The sequence below is a fragment of the Pristiophorus japonicus genome, chromosome 1 (assembly GCF_044704955.1).
Source record: "Pristiophorus japonicus isolate sPriJap1 chromosome 1, sPriJap1.hap1, whole genome shotgun sequence".
NCBI lineage: Eukaryota > Metazoa > Chordata > Chondrichthyes > Pristiophoridae > Pristiophorus > Pristiophorus japonicus.
This window is the reverse complement of record NC_091977.1, coordinates 385,187,573-385,195,875: the sequence shown is the minus strand read 5'-3', so window position 1 is coordinate 385,195,875 and position 8,303 is coordinate 385,187,573.

Below are 8,303 nucleotides of genomic sequence, written 5' to 3'. Positions count from 1 at the left end.
GTGCAGCCTTTCTTTGCTGTTGTTGCTGTTGTTGTTGTTGTTGTTGAAGTGCATTGTAAAATATCCAATAAAATATATTTTGCATGAAAACTGAATCATGCTCCATTAGGACCATGCAACATTTAGGAACAACTGTAAAAAGTAAAAATCCCTCACCCCTACAGGTCATGCGTGCCCGCCATCCCTGGCGGGAGGGCTAGCTGGTGCGTTCTGCAGTCGGCAAGGTAGGACTGCTCTATTTTCAGTAGCTGATTTATCTTTTATTTATTTTTGATGATGTTGTGCAGTTGTTGCACTGAAGATGTTATGATGTTGTGCTGATGTTGTGAAGGTGTTTAGTGCTTGAGAATCCTCTAACTCGCCTCCTCCCCCCACCCCGCCTCCCCGCCCTATCTCTGGCAACCTGCGCTAATTTCTTAAATGTAGGTAAGGTTTTTCTGTGCCTACAAAAGTGGCCACATACACTGGCCTAAGTTAGTTTGGAGTAACTTTTAGCTGGCCAAATTTGCTTCGATGTCCAAAAGATGCGTAAGTGGCTGGTCATGCCCCCTTTTCGAGAGAAAAAAATAAACTAGAAAAAATCCTAAGCTAGAAAAAACCTGGAGCAAGTTAAATGGGGAAATATGCGATTTTTAAGTTACTCAAAAAAAAGCTACTTACTCCAAAAAAAGGGGGCAACTCTCGTGGAAATTTGAACCCTATGTCCCCTAGTTTTAGTTTCCCCTATGAGTGGAAATATTCTCTCTGCATCCACCTTGTCGAGCCCCCTCATTATCTTATGTTTCAATAAGTTCACCTCTCATTCTTCTGAACTCCAATGAGTATAGGCCCAACCTACTCAACCTATCTTCATAATTCAACCCCCTCATCTCTGGAATCAAACTAGTGAACCTTCTCTGAACAGCCTCCAATGCAAGTAGATCCTTCCTTAAATAGGGTGACCAAAACTGTATGCAGTACTCCAGGTGTGGCCTCACCAATACCCTGTACAGTTGTACAGTTGTAGCAGGACTTCTCTGCTTTTATACTCTATCCCCTTGCAATAAAGGCCAACATTCCATTTGCCTTCCTGATTACTTGCTGTACCTGCATACTAACTTTTTGTGTTTCATGCACAAGGACCCCAAGGTCTCTCTGTACTGCAGCACTTTGCAATTTTTCTCCATTTAAATTATAATTTGCTTTTCTATTATTTCTGCCAAAGTTTTCTCACATTATACTCCATCTGCCAAATGTTTGCCCACTCACTTAGCCTGTTTATATCCCTTTGCAGATTTTTTGTGTCCTCCTCACAATTTCCCACCCACCTTTGTATCATCAGCAAACTTGGCTACATTACACTCGGTCCCTTCATCCAAGTCATTAATATAGATTGTAAATAGTTGACGACCCAGCACCAATCCGTGCGGCACCCCACTAGTTACTGTTTGCCAACCGGAAAATGACCCATTTATCCCGACTCTCTGGGCCCAAGTTTCCACATGATTTGCGCCTGATTTTTAGGAGCAACTGGTGGAGAATGGACTATCTTAGAAATCGCAATTCTCCACATTTTGTTTTCTGCAGTTCTAGTCAGGTAGAACAGTTCCACTTTGGAACAGAATTTTTTCTTCAAAAGGGGGCGTGTCCGGCCATCGACGCCTGATTTCAAAGTTTCCACAGTGAAAACGTACTCCAAACTAAAGTAGAATGGAGCAAGTGAAGATTTTTGTCGAACTGAAAAAACCTGTTCTACACATTAAAAAATCAGGCGCAGGTTACAAATTAGGCGTCCAGAACGAGGTGGGGGGGGAGGGGGGGGAAGGGAAGTCATTAAATTCTATAATAAATCCTTATTTATACTTCTACAAATATTATACAAATAAATCCAACCTGAATAAACATTTATAAGCAAAGAAAAGATTAAATAAACCATCTTCCTACCTGTGTGAAAGTGCTTCAGGCAGGCCTTTCAGGACCGAAGGCTGAACGGGTCGGGGGGAGGGAGGGAGAGAGAGGGGGGGAGGAAGGGAAAGAGAGGAGGGGAGGAAGGGAGAGAGAGGGGGGGAGGGAGGGAGAGAGAGGGGGGGAGAGAGAGGGGGGAGGGAGAGAGAGGGGGGCAGAGAGAGGGAGGGAGGGAGAGGGAGAGAGAGAGGGAGAGAGAGGGAGGTCAGGTCGGGGAGGGGGAGGTCAGGTCGGGGAGGGGGAGGTCAGGTCGGATCCAGTCCGGGGGCGGGGGCAGGGGCCGGGGGTGGGGGGAGCGGGAGTCGGGTCGGGTCGGGTCGGGTCGGGTCCAGTCGGGGTGGGGGGGGAGCGGGAGCAGGAGCGCGGGTCGGGTCGGGTCCAGTCGGGGGGGGGGGTGTGGGTAGCGGGTGTCGAGTCCGGTCCGGAGGCGGTGGGGGGGGTGGGGGAGCGGGTGTCGGGTCGGGGTGGGGGGTGGGGAGAGAAGCAGGAGCTGGCCGTGGGAGGAGCCTTATTCACGCAGCCCCAGTGAGGCCATTCGGCCAGGGCTAGGGGCTGCGTGCTTCGAGCCCCTCCCGCACAATTTCGGGCGCCTGGAGCTACTGCACTGTTTTCAGCGCAGGGACCTGGCTCCGCCCCCCCACAGCTCGTGCTGCGCCGCGCCGAGGGCCAGAGGACCTGCAGGGAGGTGGAGAATATGGAGGATTTTTTTAGGCGCACTTTGTGGCGTGAAAAACGGGCGTCCAGGTCGGGACTGCGCCGTTCTAGGCACGTGTGGAAACTTGGGCCCTCTGATTCTGTTAATTAGCCAATCCTCTATTTATGCTAATATATTACCCCCAACCCCTTGAGCTTTTATCTTGTGTAGTAACCTCTCATGTGGCACCTTATCGAATACCTTCTGGAAATCCAAATACACCACATCCATTGGTTCCCCCTTACCCACCCTGCTCGTTACATCCTCAAAGAACTGCAGCAAATTTATCAAATATGATTTCCCTTTCATAAAACCATGCTGACTCTGCTTGATTGAATCATGCTTTTCCAAATGTCCTGCTACTGCTTCCTTAATAATGGACACCATCATTTTCCCAATGACAGATGTTAGGCTAACTGGTCTATAGTCTCCTGCTTTTTGTTTGCCTCCTTTTTTAAATAGGGGTATTACATTGCGGTTTTCCAATCTGCTGGGATCGCTGCAGAATCCAGGGAATTTAGGTAGATTACAACCAATGTATCCACTAATTCTACAGCCACTTCTCTTAAGACCCTAGAATGTAAGCCATCAGGTCCAGGGGACTTGTCCATCTTTAGTCCCATTATTTTACCGAGTACTACTTCATTAGTGATAATAGAAACATAGAAACATAGAAAATAGGTGCAGGAGTAGGCCATTCAGCCCTTCTAGCCTGCACCGCCATTCAATGAGTTCATGGCTGAACATGCAACTTCAGTACCCCCTTCCTGCTTTCTCGCCATACCCCTTGATCCCCCGAGTAGTAAGGACTTCATCTAACTCCCTTTTGAATATATTTAGTGAATTGGCCTCAACTACTTTCTGTGGTAGAGAATTCCACAGGTTCACCACTCTCTGGGTGAAGAAGTTTCTCCTCATTTCGGTCCTAAATGGCTTACCCCTTATCCTTAGACTGTGACCCCTGGTTCTGGACTTCCCCAACATTGGGAACATTCTTCCTGCATCTAACCTGTCTAAACCCGTCAGAATTTTAAACGTTTCTATGAGGTCCCCTCTCATTCTTCTGAACTCCAGTGAATACAAGCCCAGTTGATCCAGCCTTTCTTGATAGGTCAGACCCACCACCCCGGGAATCAGTCTGGTGAATCTTCGCTGCACTCGCTCAATAGCAAGAATGTCCTTCCTCAAGTTAGGAGACCAAAACTGTACACAATACTCCAGGTGTGGCCTCACCAAGGCCCTGTACAACTGTAGCAACACCTCCCTGCCCCTGTACTCAAATCCCCTCGCTATGAAGGCCAACATGCCATTTGCTTTCTTAACCACCTGCTGTACCTGCATGCCAACCTTCAATGACTGATGTACCATGACACCCAGGTCTCGTTGCACCTCCCCTTTTCCTAATCTGTCACCATTCAGATAATAGTCTGTCTCTCTGTTTTTACCACCAAAGTGGATAACCTCACATTTATCCACATTATACTTCATCTGCCATGCATTTGCCCACTCACCTAACCTATCCAAGTCACTCTGCAGCCTCATAGCATCCTCCTTGCAGCTCACACTGCCACCCAACTTAGTGTCATCCGCAAATTTGGAGATACTACATTTAATCCCCTCGTCTAAATCATTAATGTACAATGTAAACAGCTGGAGCCCCAGCACAGAACCTTGCGGTACCCCACTAGTCACTGCCTGCCATTCTGAAAAGTACCCATTTACTCCTACTCTTTGCTTTAAGTTCCTCCCTATAGCCCATTGATTATCCACTATGTAAGAATTTGGCGAAAACTTACTTTTGAACTTTAAGTTTTGGACATTGCTTGGACACATTTTTTCTTACTGCAGAGGAGCAGGACAGCTAATGTGGGACAGGTCCAAACATGTCCCACAGGAATACACATCAGGTGGACAAGGAATCAGTGGCTGAAATGATTGATGGACAGGCCATTTGTCATGCAATCAGTGGGAAATCAACAAGATTGGTCGGTGCTCAAGACACAAAGGGAAGCTATTCGACCACACAGACTCATCAAAGCCTTATCCAGGAAACAGCCAGTAACAAAGGAACAGGCCGAGGACATTGATTTTGCTCTTTCAGTTATACTGCCTCAGGTGAAAAGACAGTTGAACCTTTGCCGCGAGAAGAAGCATTTTGCAGGTATAAGAGACGGAGGTTGCAGCCATCTCTCTCTCTCCTCTTCAATGCTTACTCGCTTAGTTCAACGTACAAGGACTGAGCACTTCATCTGGGACGGAGAGAAGAAACACCGTCTACGAGCAAAGAGAGCCTCGCTAGTTCGACTGGGAAGCTGACCTTGAGACTGGACTTGAATACCACAGATTGGTACAGAACCAGAAGATACACTTCATCGGGAGAAGCAGCGAGTAAGCCAGAGGGGTAATCGGTGAGCATTTATCCCAGCCCGCACATCTTTAAGACCACCGCATAGTGTGAAAGGGTGTTGTGTGTTCCAATCAAGCTTTAGGGGTTTTAGTGGGGAGGTTTTTGCACAGATCATAAGCATACGCACAATTCTCTTGGACAGATTCGCTGGTGCAATTTTGAATCCAAGCAGTGGTATTTTGGATGTGGGTACTTGTGTTAGGGGCCTGTTCAGATGGGCCAGGGTTGTGTGTTGTACTGTGTTGGGTTGTTTTACGCCACCAGGGTGTGATTTACTGGGTGCAGGTGTGTGCTTTAACTTGAATAAAAGCATTGTGATGGTTGAGACCGAAAGATTTGGCTGTAACTGTGTATTTCTGTTCACCACTATAATTCTGGTGTCTAGAACTGTTGTAAGGGGGGTGATTCAAAACCACCAGGGGCAAAACCACTTAGAACTATTGAGATGTTTTTAGTGTCTTCTTCCATGAAGATCGATACAAAATATTTGTTCAACTTCTCTGCCATTTCCCTGTTCTCCATTATTAATTCCCCAGTCTCATCCTCCAGGGGACCAACATTTACTTTAGCCACTCTTTTCCTTTTAAAGTACCTGTAGGAACTCTTACAGTGCATCACTCTCTAAAGGTTCATTACCAATGCCATGAGGCTGTCGTTGAAGCAAACAGGATTCTAAGTTCTATTCACAGGACATAGAAACATAGAAACATAGAAAATAGATGCAGGAGTAGGCCATTCGGCCCTTCGAGCCTGCACCACCATTCAATGAGTTCATGGCTGAACATGCAACTTCAGTACCCCATTCCTGCTTTCTCACCATACCCCTTGATTCCCCCTAGTAGTAAGACAATTCACTTAAAAAAAGCATACCATTTTTTCTTTGTATAAGACCTTGGTTAGGCCTCAGTTAGTATACTCTGTCCAGTTTTAATCTCCTTACACGGTGGAGGATATTGAAGCTTTGGAAAGAGTGCTGAGGAGGCCCACCAGATTAATTCCCATTTAAAGCACCTTAGTTACCCAGATAGGCTCAATGAACTGGGTCTGTATGCTTTAGAAAAGTGTAAACTCATGGGCAATTTGATCAATATATATATGTTATAAAATAATGAAGGGACTAAATTGTATTTACGTGGACTAATTATTTGAACTGGATAGTTTAGGAAGGGCCAGGGGTCACACTTACAAGTGAAGTAAGGCCAGATCAAGTTTGGATGATAATCAGTTCTTCTTTTCCAGAGAATCGTTGATCTGTGGAACAGGTTTCCAGCTCATGCAATGGACACTGATTAATTGTATTCCTTCCAGAGAGAGCTAGACCTTTTCTGACTGAGGCAGAGATCACCTCGTACAAGAGGTAGTTACGATATAATATGTCAGGACCAATGTGATCTCCAGGACTAGCTTCGAAAATCTAAAGTGGTCGGGGAGGACTTTTACAGATCTTTGCAAAATTGGCCTGGGTTTTTAATGCGGCTTTTCACCTCACCCAGAGATGTCTGCTGCTGGTTAGGGGGTGTCTGTATTGTAATGTGTAGGGCATCACAACTATATGGGACAGGCTTGATGTACCAGTGGGTCTTTCCCTGTGCTCCATTTTGATATATTCATACCTCTCGGACATCTGGTTGTTGAAGAAGGCAGGAAATCCTGGTGGAGGGTGCCCACTCCAGCATAGGGTGCTGGGCTTCTCTCATGTAAACATCCCAGAATTTTACCCATTGGTTCCTTTATAAGGGGGCAGAAACATGGTGAAAAATTTTTGAAATCATGGTGGCTGTAAGCCACAATCCTGGCCCAGAGCCTGAGGTGCGCTGCAATTCCACTGGCTGGCTGGCCAGAAATGAGAAAACTCCCAGCTCTTTTTGACATGGGTGACCTTGTTTGAGTGGGGGATTGAACATAAGAACATAAAAACATAAGAACATAAGAACATAAGAATTAGGAACAGGAGTAGGCCATCTAGCCCCTCGAGCCTGCTCCACCACTCAACAAGATCATGGCTGATCTGGCCGTGGACTCAGCTCCACTTACCCGCCCGCTCCCCGTAACCCTTAATTCCCTTATTGGTTAAAAATCTATCTATCTGTGATTTGAATACATTCAATGAGCCAGCCTCAACTGCTTCCCTGGGCAGAGAATTCCACAGATTCACAACCCACTGGGAGAAGAAATTCCTTCTCAACTCAGTTTTAAATTGGCTCCCCCGTATTTTGAGGCTGTGCCCCCTAGTTCTAGTCTCCCCGACCAGTGGAAACAACCTCTCTGCCTCTATCTTGTCTATCCCTTTCATTATTTTAAATGTTTCTATAAGATCACCCCTCATCTTTCTGAACTCCAACGAGTAAAGACCCAGTCTACTCAATCTATCATCATAAGGTAACCCCCTCATCTCCGGAATCAGCGTAGTGAATCGTCTCTGTACCCCCTCCAAAGCTAGTATATCCTTCCTTAAGTAAGGTGACCAAAACTGCACGCAGCACTCCAGGTGCGGCCTCACCAATACCCTATACAGTTGCAGCAGGACCTCCCTGCTTTTGTACTCCATCCCTCTCGCAATGAAGGCCAACATTCCATTCGCCTTCCTGATTACCTGCTGCACCTGCAAACTTACTTTTTGGGATTCATGCACAAGGACCCCAGGTCCCTCTGCACCTCAGCATGTTGTAATTTCTCCCCATTCAAATAATATTCCCTTTTACTGTTTTTTTTTCCAAGGTGGATGACCTCACATTTTCCGACATTGTATTCCATCTGCCAAACCTTTGCCCATTCGCTTAACCTATCTAAATCTCTTTGCAGCCTCTCTGAATCCTCTACACAACCCGCTTTCCCACTAATCTTAGTGTCATCTGCAAATTTTGTTACACTACACTCTGTCCCCTCTTCCAGGTCATCTATGTATATTGTAAACAGTTGTGGTCCCAGCACCGATCCCTGTGGCACACCACTAATCACCGATTTCCAATCCGAAAAGGACCCATTTATCCCGACTCTCTGCTTTCTGTTAGCCAGCCAATTCTCGATCCATGCTAATACATTTCCTCTGACTCTGCGTACCTTTATCTTCTGCAGTAACCTTTTGTGTGGCACCTTATTGAATGCCTTTTGGAAATCTAAATACACCACATCCATCGGTACACCTCTATCCACCATGCTCGTTATATTCTCAAACAATTCCAGTAAATTAGTTAAACATGCTTTCCCCTTCATGAATCCATGTTGCGTTTGCTTGATTGCACTATTCCTATCTAGATG